Here is a 16,895-nt window from a genome sequence, read left to right on the forward strand (position 1 = left end):
GCCCCGCCCCTGCCGCGCGCCCCGCCCACGCCCGCCTCATTTGCATCCATCTGCCCCAGGCTCCGCCCCCTCCCCCGCCTGCGGGCCCTCGGCGGTGAAACAGGCATGAACACGGCGGTGGCGGGCGAGCCCAGCCCCGGGCCCGGAGCCCAGCGCAGCGCGCGCTCCAACACTTGCAGACGCCTGAAACCACGGGAGGTGTTTGGTAGCTGCGTGGGTCTGAGAACTGTTTTTTCCCCACGGTTTCTCAGCTGGTGTAATACCCGTTATCATCTCTGAACCGAGAGGCCCAGATGTTTGCACCCCATAGGCCCTGGAGCACTTCAGGCCAGAAGAAACCGTGACGGCCTAGTCCGATGTGGCGCGAGCCGGGCCGCGGCGTGGCGTGGAAGCGGCCGCCGGGGACGTGTAACGTGCAGGGGCGCGCCCGGAGGGCCCCGCGCAGGCGGAGGGGTCTGCTCACCTCGGCTGCCGGAGCCGGAGCCCGGCCCGCGGCAAACTCTTCCCGCGCTCGTCTCCGCGACCGCGCTACCTTCGCGTGGCGGCCCCGGGGCCAAGCTCTCCGCACCGTCCCCGCTCAGCAGCCTTTTCTAAATGGGCCCCAGCGCGGTGGTTATGCAGCTGTTTTCAAGGGTGTCGTGACCATGGGCAAAAACGTGTCTGACCTGTCCTGCTCTGTCGAGGGGTCGTAGCAAAACTAGCCACAGGACTTCCCAGCGAAGAGGGGTGCCGTTTGCGCTCACGCGCAGATGGCGACGGCGGCCTTAGGCATGACAGCGACCCGGTGCCCCAGGAGGCGAGCGCGGCGGGGCACGGGCTGCCGGCGGGGGCCTCAGCAGGGCTGGCAGCCCAGGCGAAGGGCTGCTCTCTTCCGGCCGAGGGCGATGGCCGGAGGGGTTTTCCTCCGAGGAAACCAGCCGTGATTTCAGCCTGTCGTGGTCGGTGCCTGCACCAGTGCGTGCCACCGCCCCACACCATCGTCGTCGCTGCCGTATTTTCCCAGCGCGCCACAGCACCGGATCGAAGATGTGGAAAGGTCGGTTAGGAGGCGATGCAACTGCTACGTCCTTCCTGGGAACGAAGCGACGTGTCCCTAATACCCAGGGCCTTGTGATTTGAAAGTAGGCTGCCAGCCTCCCGCCTTGAAGGCAGGAGGAAACACAGTGGCTGCAGCTATACCCTGGAGTCTGGGATGTCTTTGTCACCCGCCGCGCTGGCCACGGAGCGCTGCAGAAAGTGACTCACCCTGTAGTGCCCAGGGTGCCTTGTGCACGCACGGGCTTTCCTGCGCTGGGGCGCAAGGCGCTGGCTGTGCCAGACTTGGCCCTTTCCGCAGGAGACGCAGAAATGATGCATTGCATGCGCGCGCGCGCACACACAAGGAAGGCGATCAGAAAGGCCCATTCTTGATTACTTTTACTAAAGGAATAGCAAGCTCTCCAGAGGGTGTGCTACATTTGGCATGCTTGTGCTAAGTTCTTTTCCATTTTAATTGTAACTAAGTGCACTTTGCCTGTTTCTTGCTCATGGTCTTGTAACTGCCCTGATTTCCAAATGCAGCCTGCAGAGCTGTGGCTCGTGGACACTGAATGTAGCAGAAATGCAGGGAACCTTTTTCCCTTCATTTTTCAATGCAAACGTTAATCAGCGTGTTAATATCCCTGGGCCAGCATCCCAGGTCCCAGGGTGTGAGGAGGTGCGACACCAGCTAGAATTCCCCTGGTTAGTACGCGCGTCGCCTAATTCACACATAGGCAGTCAGATGGTGTTAAAGCCGGGATTTCCAAGGCCAGGTTTAATGTTAGCAGCTCTGAAAACGGTCAGCCTACGCTTCCAAGCGCTTCCTTTTTCTGAGGATGCCATTGTTTTTATTAAGGCAAGAAAATCCCCCACCAGTGCAATGAAAGCAATGAAATACGAGCACGCTCCAAACGGCTGCCCAGGGGCACCCAGCCCAGCTCATTCCCATGCCACTCCTGGCACACCGCGGAGCGCCGATTCTCTTGCCGGCTCTCCTCCAAAAGGGTGACAGCAACTCCTGGCTGGCTCAGGGAGCAAGACCCTTTCCTTGCTCAATAACTTGTGACGAGGTATTTAGCAGGCATCGGAGATGAGGGCTTCTGCTACAACCTTGAACTTGCTGCACGCTACCGTGTCCGCGCTGCCCCTGCCCCGGGCAAGACGCTGAAGACACGGAGGGTAAGACGTGGGCTGGCAGTTGCCTCCTGACGCACAAGCCCATGCAGGAGGTAGACGGAGGCGGTGGCGGCGCCAAGTCCCTTCTCCCCGGGGCCGACACCAGCCGCGTTTCAGCTGCAGAAAATGAACCAGCCTCTCAGAACGAAGACTCCAAGAATATCGGCGGCCCTTGGCGAGGGAGGGCAAGCGGCCTCCTCCTCCCGCTCTCCCCGCTCGGCCGGCGGGCGTGAAAGCAAGGCCCTCGGCAACGGGAGCGGCTCCAGGACCGCTGGCAGCGGGGCAGGCCGTGTCGCCTCGCGGCCGAGGGACGGTGCCTCATCCACGCGCGGGCAGGCCTCGGCTCCCACGGGAAGTGGCTGTAGTGGACGCCGCTCCTGGGAAACACTGGAAGAGGCGGACCTGAGAGCCAGGTAGCAAGGGCTCTGCTTTTCCTCCGGGACCCTGGGGGAGAGGCGAGACGCCGGAAACGCGAGCCACACCTCTCCAGGATGGACCTCGGTGCTCGTCGCGCTGGCCTCACCGAGCCTCTCCCGCCTTGTGCCCGGGGGCCTGCGGTGGAGGCAGAGCAGGTTGCCCAGGCAGGCGTCCAGCGCCGAGACCAAGCACCAGCAGGTCTGGCTCTCCAGCCATTCGTGCCCACCAGATACGGCGCGGCTGCACGGACTTCACCAGTTCTGTGAGCACGGGGGACTGGAGGAGCCGCTCCGAAGTGCCGTGGGCACCTCGGCCGTCTGCAACGCCTCTCAGCATGGTCTACAGGTCAGAGACGGGCTGGTAGTACACCTCCGCCGTCACCTTGCAAAGTCCGGGCCGAAGAGCACAGCGACTGTATCTGAGAACATGTCAAAACAGGAGCCGCGGCATAATGTGATGGAAGTGAGTCGGTAATGAGCAATATGTCGTGTCATTATAGAAGCGCATACATTGTATGGAGTAGCTGCATCTTGGCAGCCCAAGGTTGGCCACGTTTTAGTGACAGGAGGGAAAATATCATTGCAAAAATAAAATACAGCGTCTCTTCTGTGACTGATCCAAGAAATAAAGGGGGGGAGGGGGAGGGGAACTTGATACTATGTGAAATCGCAACAATTGCAGCAAGTTACAGGGATACAATGTAATTGCAGGTTGTATTTGCGCTTCCTGCCTCGTGCCTGCTTGGCTGTCTTTTTTCCTCGGGTAATTTTTTTTGATTAAAAAAAAAAACCCGCTGCAAGAAATTACAGTGGTGCCAGCACGGATCGGCTGATGGCGAAAAAGGCTCGAAACCCTGGTTTTGTGCTCTCGAGCAAGAGGGCAGGACCACGGAGGAGGAGGATGGCGATCCCGCTGCCCGCAGAGAAGCCCCCCACCAGCAGCCCTGAAAGGCGGGGGTGTCCAAGCAAGCGGCTGCCCGCGAGCCGCGGGCCCCGCAGGGCAGCCCGTGGGGGCACGGCCGCTCGGTGCTGCGTGCCCGTCGGCTCCAAGGAGCCCGCTTGCCTTGCACGCCCGGTGTGGCTGCTCCTGCAATAAAACCCGAAGAGACTGGGGAACGCGCTGCTTCTTCTGGGCGGATGCATTGCCAAGGGACCTTAGTGAAATCAAAGAGCAATGCTGCCTGCAGCACCTCGCACGTGCTGGGGCCCAGCAACCCGCTGCCCGGTGTCCCCGGCACGCTGGGAGCACGCTGCATTTCTATACACACACACGTGCACAGCATTCAGCCCCGACTTCTCGTGTGCAAGGCCACTGCCTCTCGCCCCGGTTCCCGGGATAACCCTGTTGCTCTGGTCCTGGGGCTCTCGCCCTGCGGGCCGCCTGCAGCCGTCGCCCGTGTGACGTCCCATTAAATGGACACACGGGAAAGTAGTCGTGCTACAACACATTGGGAGCTGCAGGTGTGGCCCTCTGCTACTCTGGACTGCAGCCCCCCCCGGGCTGCAGGGCAGCTGGGTGCTCCGGCCCTGCCCAGCAACCTGCCCGAAGCCTCCCCCGTAACCTTCCTTGGGTTAATGCCCCACAGTAATGCCTCTCCAGCCCCACATCCCCAAGCAGCTTCCACCCTGCCCTGCCCCGGCTCCTCAAAGAGAAGGCCTCGGGCACGGTCCCAGGGACGCGGGGGGCTTCTCGGGGAATTTGCACAGCCAGAAGCTGCCGGGGGGTCTGCAGTGGTGCAGCCCCGCACTGCATTACAGCCACGCCGGCCGCTGGCTCGGCCCTCGCTTAGCGCGGGCACTGCCAGCCGCCCTGGGGGCACGGCCGAGCTGCATTGCCCCAGGCCCCCGAGTGTCGGCGGCTTTGCGCTTTTTTATTTTCTGCATTCAGATCTTTGCATATTTCGTATCGTCAGAGCCGAGGAGGCAAAGGGAGGAAGGAAGAGAGCATTTGAATTCAGACAAGAAGGGAGCCACAGAGCCCGACCTAGTTGCACACACATGCATGCAACTCGTGCGCGCACACGCACTGGGGGCAGGAATGCTTTCCACACCCCGCGTCTCTGGGAAAACGAAGCAGCCGATGTTGGAACCTGAGTGTTAGATCAACCCTCAGCAAACAGCCAAGGATGAGCAGAGTCAGAGGCAAACCTAGGCAGCGACACTAGGAGGAAACAGCCACTGCCCTGTTTCAGAGGAGAGACGCTGTTGTCTTCACTGACTTCCACCGAGCTGTTTAAATACCTGCTTGGACGCTGGAGTTCAGACACTGCTTTGTAACCTGCGCTGCATGCACGTGCACGCACACACACGTGTGTTCAGATGCTGGAAGGTGAATCAAACCTTGCTTTAGGTTTTATTTAGGGCTGTAGGGACGAAATGTGTAAGCGGGGAAGTGTAAAGGGTGGAAGGAGCAGGACGACACTGTTCTCAGTGGGGCAGGTGGCAGAACAAGGAGCAATGGGCTCAGGCTGCAGCACGGGAAGGTGAGGTTGGATATCAGGAAAAACTCTTCACCGCCATCCTAATATACAACCTCTCAAAAAGTTAGGAGGGTGGTGAAGCGCTGAACGGTTACCCAGAGAGGTGGAGCAGTCTCCATCCCTGGAGGTTTCGAAACCCGGGTAGACCAAGCCTTGGCTGGGATGATGGGGCTGGGGCTGGGGCTGCTTGGAGCAGGGGGTTGGACTAGATGTGACTCCTGAGCTGCCTTCCAAACCCATGTTTTTCTACGACTGTATGACGGTGGTGCTGCTTGCAGCCCGTGAAAGAGGCCCGTTGGCCCTGTGAACCCGCAGAACGTGCGGCCTGGAGGAAACAGGCTGCAGGCGGAGAGGAAGGAGCTGCCAGGCAGAGGGCAGCGTGACGACGCCATCAAGCCATGGCCTCTTTCAAGTCGCTGCACAGAGACAGGCCCCAGGGGACACCGAGGGCTTCCCCCGCTGAGGCAGAGCCAGAGTCGTGGCTCCGCTGACCCCCCACAGTCACTGCTGCTGGTTTTCTGCCCGCGTGAGGCACAGGGACCTGCTGGAGCACGTGGGGCCGGCGCGGGACAGCTTTGCTGTGGGCAGGCTGCTAGCCGGTCCCCGGGTCTGCAGGCCAAGGAGGGAGGGCAGTAGGGAATTCAGGGTCTCGTTCAGGAGCGGGGGTCACGCCCATCTTTCAGGAGGGTTTTTCTCTTCGTGTTTCAGGACATATTAATATCCCACACACGAGGTCTGAGATACAGCTATGCAGGTTCTCGTGCAAAGCTCCCCACAAAGCCTGGCTGAGAGTGGCCTGGGTGGGATTTAAGCACATTAAAGCACCAGGATTTATCCAGGTGGGGCTGTGCAAAGTGGCTGAATGGGTCTAAAATGGTCCTTGGGGGTATCACAGCCAGAAGCTAGGAGCCTGGGCTAGCCGTCCATCCCCAGCCCAGCTATGCGACTGGTCCCTGCCTCAGTCTCTCCTCCCTGTAAAATGGGAGTAACGATGCTTTGTCAAACTGTTGTGAGAGCTATGGATGAGAGGCGTATTGTTCTGGGCAGCTGAGCCAGCACGGGCCGAGTGTCTCGGCCAACCTGAACTCGCCCACGTGCGGTAAGGAGAACAGCCAGGGTGTGAAATCGGGGCCGGGCGGGTTTCTTAGCCGGAGACAGATGAGTGCCAGGCGCGGGCTCAGAGAAGGCAGCTGCTTTCCGGCTCCAAGTCTGGACTCTCCGCACTGTGCGGCTGGGCGGCCAGCAAGCAGCAGCTCCGGCGCCCAGCGAACCCAACCCGCAAAATCCTAAGTCTTCGCGCACTTGGACCCCCGCCACGGGCAGCCGCAGACCAGCCCCGGGGGCTCAGGCACAGCCCGGCTAATAAACCCGCACAGCCCGTGCCAGTCAGGACTTCGGCGCCAGCAGCCGACGCAGCCGTGCAGAGCAGACGTGTGCAGCCCAGCAAATCTCAGCAAGGCTCCTTCAATATTTTATGTCCCTCACGCTGCCTGCTGGGCTTCCAGGAGCAGCACATTCATACCATTTCCTGCACCTGGAAATGGCTTCAAATCCTCTCCCCCGCACTGCCAATTAAACCCAGCGCGTTAGAAAACTCCCCAACTTCTGCCACCTGCGTCCAAACCCACGGGATCGAGAAGCTGCCGGTGGTCTTTGTTACCTTTCAGATACGTCATCAGCCCCACGCCGCGTGGCGCGGCCCCTCGCCGTCCACGGCCCAACCGCTGCAGGATGCGGCCTGACTTCGTCCCCGCATTAGTGACCACAGCAGCTGTGTGGCAAAACAGCATCGGGCCTGTGACAGCATCTGAAATCCCCTCGGAGGCAAAGCTGGCTGAAAGTCAGGACTTCGCAAGAAACGCCACCATTAAGATCGTTTTTTCACTCCAAATGAGAACAACCACCAAAATAAGAATCCAAATATTTGTTTAATTTCCCATGAAATGAACTTTCCAAACAGTTTCAAAGTTTGAATCCCGAGATGTTTTTAAGTTTTCTTTTCTGTTCTTATACTAAGTGCGTTATTTTTTATGTGTTCGGATGTTCGGAGCACATTACAGAAAGATGTCAGGTCAAATCACTTAACACCATAGTTTAAATATCCTGCTATGTAGGTCCATGTTGTTTAATTTTTAAAATCATTCATGGCAGCCCCTGTTTATTGCTGACTGAAACGTGCTAATCTAGACCAAAGCATTTTCTATTTGCATTGGGAGAAAACTGCTGACCCCATCGCACAAAGTGGAAGTCTGTAATTGCAGAAGTCCACACCAGCATTTTGATTCCTACCAAACAAAAGGGGGGTTAAAAAAAATCCCCACTTCTTTTTTCCCCAGAAGGAAACGTCCTAAAAATCAGTCTAATTTTTAAAAATGGCTTCAAGTGAACTGGCTTTTCCCCAGGGCAGGTTGGGTTGAAACCATTTTTTGCCAGAAAAAGCCACCGGGGAAACGTGCAAGGAGCTCCGGCCGCGAGAACGTGCCGAACCGGGAGTCGCTACCGCAGTGCCAGCACAGTGTAGACGTTCCCGAGCTCACGTTGAGCTGCCTGGCTCCGACGGTCGTGGCAGCACGAGGCTCAGCGCAGACTGCGAGGCCCAGCTACGAATAAATACGCTGCCTGGTCTGCAGCGCCGAGCTCCCTGCCGCCGTGCTCGAGGACGGCCAGCCCCCGAGCTAGCTCGGCCAGGGACGCTCGCTGCAGGGTCAGTCACAGCAACACCAGCCAGGGCAAAGTTGCGGGAGAGATTTTAAAGTGTCCGAGTCTGCGCCGGTAAGAACAAGGCAGGCTTTGTGGTGCGGTCATCTGCTGGGCCATCCAGGGCAGGGCTCTGCTCTGACAGCAGCCTCGGAGGAACACAAAAGCCTCACAATGACACAGCTAGGACATGTCAACGGGAGCAGACAAATCGTCCCTCCTGACCCCGGGAGCCTGCCACTTCATGCAACGCCATTATTTTTATCCTCTCAGATCATGCAGCTACACATGGCAATGGGCAGAAACTCCCGGTGGAGTCCAACCTCTGCGCTCAACCTGCGGCGACACTGTCCCCGGGCCAGTTCCACCCCTGCCCGGGCCCTGCCAGTCCAGCCTGGCCTCGGAGCAGAGCAGTCGACAAGGGGCCGTTCTGAAATGTGGCGGGGGTGGTCAGAGGAAGCCCAGTGGGTCATTGCCTTGGTTGAAGGCTTGGGGTCCTCATGCCCAGCAGGGAGTTTGCCTCCATAGGATGCAGGTTATGAGCTCGATTCTCCCGCACCTTGTGCCAGTGTCAATGCACTGGCTCTGTGGGGCTCCTCCAGATTTACACCCAGGTCCCTGCACTCCTCTCCAGAAGCCAGGGACTATTTCCAGTTTTGCTGCATTTTGGAGTCCATGGTGGAAACTCTATTTCCAGCTTTGCTACTGTTTTCCCATGTGGCCTCAGAACTGTCACTTTGCCTCTGCTGGTCCATTGCCCCAACTGCAGTGCAAGCACCTCACTTATCATCCCGCAGGGCCCTCCTGCATCCACGCTTCCTCACGTCAGCTCAGACCCTCGAGACCCCAGGAGATGCAAAGACAAAGCAATGCCACTCCACAGTATCTCTGCAGCATACAGTGCTGTAGCAACTAAGTTTGGTGCCCGGGGCAAAGCCCACAGCAGCAGCCTGCCCTTGCCCCACACAGATCCAGGGGGCACACGCTCCCCCAGGCTTGCCCAGGTGTGCACGCAGTAGTGGAAGCTGCCTTCCCCCGTCCCCATGATCCCCACAAATGAACCGCTCACGGCTGCATCCTGCACCCCGCTCCAGCTGGGCAGCTCCCATTGGCACCCCATTGTTTCAGCACCAGGGCAGTCACCCTGCTCACCCCCACCCCACTTGCTACAGCACTGGCAGCATATGACACCAGAAGGGGGTTTCACCTGGCAGAACTACCCCACGTCCCCAAATAGCAGATGCCAAGCTGGCAGGAGCTCTCCTCCATGGTGGGGAAGGAGGGGAAGTGTGCCAACAACTCTGCTGGCTACAGCCTGTGATCTTTCCACACTATTGCCTGATGACACTCGCTGGCAAAGCCTGCCTTGCAGACCAAGCCACTGAGCTCCAGGCAGAGCACAAAGGGAGACGAGGAGCACAAGAGTGTAGCTGCAAGGCTGAGAGGGCAAGGGTGCAATCCAGCTGTGTTTTACCCCTAAACTCTTCACCTGTGAAACGGCAGCACTAGGTGCAGAGCCTGGGTAGAACCAGGGCCCTGCTCCCCACGCTGCCCCATGCTCCTGGAGAGCACGAGGGGAGCCAGCGGGAGGGAAGAGATGGGTAAAGCAGATGCCCCTCGCCTGCTCCGTGGAGAGAGGGAAGAAAATGAACAGCTTGGCTTTGAGAGGAGCAGAGCCCCCGCCACTCGAGGAGAGCTCTGTGCCTCTGCCCATCCCACTTTGCTGCTTAATGCACAAGAAGGATGCAGCACCTGCTATCCCCGAACATCACAGGCAGGATAGCGTCCCCAGACTTTGCACCACACTTCTTGTAAACTTGCAGGGAAGGCTCTGGCAGCCCCTTCCCAGCAGCAAGCAGGGATTCAGGAGCTTGGAGCAAGGCTGGATAAAACTATCCATGACAAACACTCATGGCTTTGAAAAGGCAGAAATGGTAGATGATGAAAAATGTCAGTAACATGGGCAATAAATACTTTATCGCTTTGCCCAGACAATGAGAAACAACTCTTTTCTTCCCCAAGGTTTTGCTACGAAAAAGAAAACAACAAAAACTCTATGAAAACTTTTATTTGAAGCTTTCCACCGAGCTTCTGTTGGAGGATTCAGTAAGGAGGAGAGCCAGAAACCACCCAGAATTGAGCCAGATGATTTGGACCTAAGCAGAATTCGAGGTGTCAGGGACTCAAACCCCAACTTCCCAGGTCCGTTGTCTGACCACAAGAGACGGGCAACGCCGGCAAGGTCTTATCTCAAAGCTCTTTATCGGAGCGTGCACACAACAACAAAGAGCAGCCCGTCTCCTCCAGGAACCAGCCCCCTTGATAACAAGTCAGCAAGTTTATATAGACAGTTTTGCGTCACAGATTCTACACTTAATTGACTCAACCTCTATGGTTAGTTAAAAACTTCTAGTGCACATGACACGCGCAGGAGGGAATTTCCCACTGTAGAAGAAAAGATATCAAGTTAGTGTGAGAAAACTTCTAATTAGTTCAAACTGGCTTTTGGCTATATGCTCGTTTTGAAATGTTAAGTGATAGGGAGGAGGACGGCATCTTTGATTGTCTCAACTGTGTCTTTGAAGCACTGGCTCTGCTTTATAGATAACTTCTGCACTATTATCTATGGTCTTGTCAGTTAATTTCTACAGCTACGCTATAATAGGCTTTGAGCAGTTCTTACACATAAGCATCTTCCTTATTATCAAACATGCAACTTTCTTTTCAGCACTGTTACTTATGCTAGTGGGTTCAAGGTAGGTTCAGTTTGTACCATCCCTGTTTATCAGCTCCCACCCCAAAGGTCATCCTGCATGCAGAGAGCTCATGATTATCCTGTTTGTGGCCTCTCAGCAGGATTTTTCTTTGTTGGCTTTTGGGCCTGCTCTCAAACATCATGTATATCAAAGGTTAATTTTACTTTCAGAGCCAGGCATCATCCCTGGAGATGGACAGGGCTTTTCTTGAAAGTTTTGGCATGTTTTGCATCCGAGCTGCAAGTGTCCCTTGGGCCCACCTGCGGGTACCGCCAAAGAGCAAACTGCAGCCATGGGAGAGGGCCCAGAGGGGTGTAGGAGAAGGAAAGGGAGCGGGGAGGGGGTGTTGCAGGTGCTGGACATGGCGGAGGCTGAGCTCAGCCGAAGAGATCACGCAGGCGATGGCCCCCCAGTCTCCCCTCCCCTTGCTGCCTCGCTTGTAGCCCCGGGACACCCGGGGGTGGGGGGACAAGTGCTCTGCCCCAGTGATGTGCATCTGCCGACACCTACCCTGCAATTTTTGTCAATGAAAGCAGTGAGCGTGGTGTTTTCCTCCCAAAGGGACGCGGTGAGTAAGCGCCCGCATGAGACGCCAGCTGGAGGAGGGATGCTCATTGTGCAGCTTCCCCCCCCAGAGGCAGGATCTGGGGGCGAAGGAAGTGACTCCAAAATCACGCTGCAAAGCTGAGTAATGCTGCAGCGCTGGTGCCTGGGTAAGCAGCTCCTTCGAGGGCACCGAGCTGCGCGTGCTGGGTGAAATCCAAGGCGAGCCAAGAGAAGACATGCCCCTCGCACCTGCACGACGGCTCCGGGCTTGCTGGCATCGCTACAGGGATCGGTCTCCTGCCATTTCCAGCGGGGTGTCTCGCTGCAGGAGCCGGCTGGTTTGCTTCTCTCTCTCTTCCACTCCCGCTTCTCCGTGCATTAGTCAGATGGTGCCAGCTGCCATCTGGAGGCAGCAGCAAATTGCTTCTTGGGTTTGCCAGGCCAAGCATTTTGTTTCTGCTCCTTCCTGCCCTTTCGGGGCCTCAACAACCACAGCCCGGGCCCAGCTTTTGCAGCACAGAGCTTGGAGAGCGGGTGCACTGATGGAGACAGGCACAACCGTCAGCCTGAGGAAGAGCGTGGGGCCAACTGACTCGGTGCTCGACTCAAGCTCACTTTTGGGGGGTTGGCTTTGCAGCTGGCAGCCTGTGACAAACCAGCTCACCTCCACCCGGTTTGTAGGGCACTAAATAGTCTTCAAGGCTTCACGGCAGAGCCTGCCCGCCTGGTACCCACTGCTCCGGGTCCCTCCGCCGGTGGTAATCCAGCCCCGGAAATGACACCTCGTGTTAATGAGCAGTAGGTGTCCTGGGTGCGTCCATCTCCGAGCACGCGAGGGCCAGCCAGGTGCTCGTTCTCTCTCCAACAAATATTTACCAGGGGAAATGCCGCCAAAACCGGTTTTCCACGCCTCCTTTCTTTCTTCAAATTTGGAACGACCTGTTAGACACTCGGCAGGTGTCTGCTCATAATTACATCCCGCTGCTTTTTCAAATGCCCTTGGAAGTCTTCTGCGTGACCCACTTCTGATGTTTCCCCATGAATACAGTGCAAACGTCGGGCCTTATTCATGCTCCCATCATTAAAGTAATCTCGCTGCAAAGCAGTAAATTAACATAGCTTATTTTCCATTGTAGTCCCATTGTGCGCGCTCCCTGGTTCAGCAATCGAATAAGAAAGGTTATTGGCACCTGCTGTAATTAATATCACTTCCAGGAAATGAAAAGGGCCAGGATTAAATTCCACCATGAAAGGATGTTGACTCACGGGGCTGCCCGTCACCGGTCCAGCGGGGCCTTCTTTTACATGCAGCCACTGTACGTGCAGACCCACGCCTGGGATGGAGCGCGTGCCATGTATCCACATAGCCACCTGACCCTGCAATACTGGATGGGTGCGAGCCGCGGCGATGGCTCTGCGTGTGGATTATGAATGCAGACACACCAATGTGTTTTTAAGCTCCAACAAAGGCACTCGGGGATCCTGTGTCCTGTGCCCCCGAGTCAGCTCCTGGAAGCGTGGCAGCGACTAGCACGCCACGCTGGGAGCCGAGGTCCCGGTGTGGCTCCCGTGCAGGGATGACCCTTGCCTGCACGGCCCGAACTGGGGTATACTTTGCAAACCATTACATAAGCTACGTGTACACTGCACGCACAGATGCCATGAAGCTCCACCCAGGCTAATGATATCATCATTTCCATGGCAACAGAAGTACTGCAAGGAAGGAAGAGAGAAGGAAGACCAATAAAAGGGCAAAAAAGGGGGGAAAGGGAGGAAAAAACCCACCCTCTTTGCAAATAGCGCAAGCAACGCACAGCAGGGCTTGGGGGTTGCCGAAGGCTAGCGTCCCTCTGCGGGGGCGCCAGGCCGGCCGCAGAACGTCATTGCAACGCTGCAGTGCCAAGCAGGGCAGTGGGGCGCGTTTGCCGTGAAACCCAGAAGTGAGTTGGGCAGAGCCCTGGGAAAGCAATGGGCAGCGCGTATTCATCCGCAGCGAGCAAACAGAGCCAACGCCAAGCGCCTCACAGGCGCCAAGCTTGGAGGGGTCGGCGCCTGGCTCTGCTGCACCACTCGAGGGGCAGGGAGCTCCTCCGGGCAAGGCCGGCCCGCGTGCGATACTGGCTTCAGCTGCTCCCCTGCCCCTGCCCGCCAGCCCTTGTGCCATGGGTGTTCATGGCTGCAAGTGCTCCTGGCCAGGGAATATCCAAGCTGCGTGCGCGGGGAATGGGATCTTAAAACGTCATCGGTGGGCGCTTCGTGCACTCGCCCCATTGGGAGACTCAGTCCGACCCACACGGCTCAAATAGGCAGCGAGCAGCAATGTGCAGCCCACGGTCTAGGGGTATTTGAGGGCCCTCCGTCTCCTCAGCCACACCCAGCGACCTCCGGAGACCCGGCTGGGGAAGGCCTGCTTTCAGACCTGGCAGCACTGACGTCGGGCGAGGAGCCAGTGACTGAAGGGAGCCCCCAGGTCTTCATCCATTGCTTTTGCGCTTCTGCTACCACGACCTCCTCTACCATGCAGTTGTGCCAGGAAAACCCTGCGAGCATCCACAGGCCCTGGACGGATGTGGCTGCTTCCTACTGCCAGATGTTCCAGGGCACAGTAACCACAGACCAGGGCTACCCCAGGCCCAGTCCTTGCTACAGCCCCTGGGCTTTGCAGCCCAGCTCTGCATGGAGAATGGTTCAGGAGACAGGGAGAACCCCCCCCCCCCCCACAAGTGCTCTGGGGACATTTCCCCTCTTCCCAGCAGCAGCGATTGCCAGCTCCCTTTGCACACCCACAGCCCTACCAGCCACAAAGTCAGGATTCAGCCGCCTCCCCTGACAGCCTTAAGCCCCCTGGGGCTGTAGGATGGCACCGGCCCGCTGCAGTCCTGCTTCCCCACATCTCCCTGTGCCTGGGAGGACTACGATTCTGCTTCTCTTTCAGTGAAAGCCAAGACCTCCCTGCTATCCCTTGGCTCCAGGAGCTATGGCTTGAAGAAGCCATAGCAGTCCACAACACGTTGCACGGTTCACAATACCACCAGAGACATCGGTGACACCAGGGCTGCTGGTACCAGGGTGGTGGGGGCAATGCCAGATGGGCAGCCGAGATGCTGATGCAGCCAGGGGAATGCCATATGCTGACAAAAAGTCGTCCTGGGGACATCAGCACCTCCCCAGAGCCCCTTTTGTACATGGGGCCGGGATGCAGCAGAGCTGCAAAGTGCCCAGGGTCCTATACAGGCTCCCTCCAAATCCTGCCACCCCACATAGCTGGCCCAGGCCCACAGCAGGGGACATACGGGAGCCCCCTCTCCCACTTCCCCCTCCCCCAGATGCAGAGGACAAACATGGCTCTGATGAGCTGGCGAAGCGACGCAAGGTGATTTTCGCAGTCCCAACATGAACCGCAGCGATGAGCCTGCAGCCCTTCCGCCAGCTAGGCACTCATTATGCTCCCATTAGCAGCAACGCAGCCCCTCGCTCAAGCCTGCGCGACGCTGGTCATTCCCAGAGAGCGCTGGTTTTAATTCTCCAAATGAGAAAGCGATCTCATAAATACTGTGCGGTAATTAAAATGGCTATTGATTGCGCAGCATCCGGGGGCTGCCAGCCCAGAGCTGGATTAGCATCCCCTTGAATCGGGGCCTCGGCTCCGCCCCCCCCGGCAGTGCCTCAGATGTGCGGTGCTCTTCCCACGCCCACTTTGACACCCCAGCTGCGGGCATCGCTTCCTTCCTCCCGAACCGGAGGGACACCCGGCCGCAGCAAGGGGCTGCGGAAACTCTCCCTGGGGAGACCTCGCCAGGCCCTGCAGCCTCCGCTGCAGCCGCAGGGGCAGCCGCCAGCGCCCACTTCAGCATCAGGTGCTGACACGTAATGACCCGTGGCCCAAAGGAGATGGATGCCCACGAGAAGCAATTAAGTTAAAAGCTTAATTTGCAGGGTCCGCGGGGCTTCCCCATACCCAACTCTGTTCTGGGAAGTCGGGAGAGCCCGTAAGGATCATCCTGGGCTGTTATCCAAGGGCTCTCTCATTGCTTGGCCCAGCCGAGCTGGAGCACGGCAGGGAAGGGGGCAAGCCTGGGCAGCGCTGCGGATGGAGGGCAGGGGCGGGGGGCGAGACATCGCAACTTGGTTCCCAGAAGACAGGCTGGGGCTGCTGTGTCCTAACCAGGTTTGGAGAGAGGTCAAGAGACGAGGAATTAGGAACCTCTCGTTCAGACTCCCGGTCCGTCTGCGGGGCAGGGAAGAGATCGCCCTGAGCGCGCAAGGGCGGGTGGAGCCCGCTCTAAATCTTGCTCTCAGGTCTCCGCAGACAGCCCCCAGCCGATATCCCGCTCTCCCAGGGGGCCTGGGAGGGGACACAACAGGAGCAAGAGGACATTTTCATTCTGCAGCCAGTAAGTAAGACTCAGGCCCGAATTTGGCAATGCCAAAAACCATCCATGTCTTTCCAAACCACAGAGCGGGTGGGAAAGGCCTGCGGGACCCAGGGCAGGCGAGGAGCCGCTGCGCCGCACATCCGGCAGCACACGAGGCACGCGGGCGGACCCCCGCTCGCCTGCCCGAGCTCAGCCCTGCTGCGCGCGCAGGGCCGCGCCGGGAGCTGGGTTTGGGCTGCCAGCCTTTTGTTTATTTTTCCTTCTGATGCCAACATTTAAATTGGCAAAAACTGAAAGGATTCTTTGGAAATAAACAGCTGTTATCTAAATTAATTATTAAAAAAAAAAAGCCTTCAAAATCAAGCCCTAACCCCAAAATGCACTGAGCAAGGAAACGTATTTTCTTGGAGATCCGCAAGAGAAGTGCTGCTCGCCCGGACGCGGGGGAGAAGGCCAGTCCCAGCTCGGGGGCTCAGCTACCAGTCAGGCCAGACACGCGGCGGGATGGAAACTTCAGCAGGACCGCTGGCATCCCCGGCTGGCATCAAACCAGCACAGCTCACTCGCCGCACAGAGGCCGCCGGCGTTTGCAGCAGCCGTTAGGCCCCGCTGGGACGCGGCGCGCTCCGACTGCGTTTAGAGCAGCCCTGGGGCAGCTCCGATTTACCCCGAGGGCGAAAGAATCAGCCTCCAGCAGCCCTGGGGTGTGTGAACCCCATCCGAAGCCACGCGTGTACTTCCCTCCTCCTCCTCCTCCCAGATGCCTGGACGAGAGCTGTAGCTTGGTTACGGAAATGGCCCATTGCATGCGTTTCTGTCCTTGCAGAGGGTCAAGGATTATAGTTCGTGAAAGATTCATCTATGGGGGGGTGGGGGGGATCCAGCAGGCAAAACAGGGGAAACGGGAGACAGAACAGCCTTCAGCTGCGCGCCCCAGGCTGGTTTCATGGGCAACCCCCTGCTCCCTCGGCTGGCTGCGGGGGGCCCTGGGCAAGGCCGGCCTCCAGCCCCCCCGGCACCGCCGCGGCGCTCCAGGCGTTAACAGCAGCCTCTGAACGTTTGCGTTTGGTGTCAGCGCCCATTAGCACTCACTGTGCGTATGCTAATGAGGTGAAAAGCTGCTGCGGCGCGGGCGTGGGGCTGTTGTTGGGTTGCGGGGGAACGGCGAGAGCGCGATCCTGCCCCGCGGGATTCAGGGGCTCTGGCGCCCTGGCAGAGAGGGGCAGGGGCGTCCGAGGCGAGACGGGCGTGTGCTGGGGAGCGGGAGGGGAAGAGCACGGGGGAGCGCACGGGATCTCAGGCAGACGGAGCGTGCGAGGCAGGAGCACAAGCTCCTTGCACGCTGCTGCCACGCGCGAGGCTGCCTGGAGCGCAGCCAAGGGGCACCCCCGGGACTGCTGTCACCGGGGGCTGGCCTCTTCTCACCGG

This window comes from Crocodylus porosus, unplaced genomic scaffold, assembly GCF_001723895.1.
Source record: "Crocodylus porosus isolate Cpor-Errol unplaced genomic scaffold, CroPor_comp1, whole genome shotgun sequence".
Taxonomy (NCBI): domain Eukaryota; kingdom Metazoa; phylum Chordata; order Crocodylia; family Crocodylidae; genus Crocodylus; species Crocodylus porosus.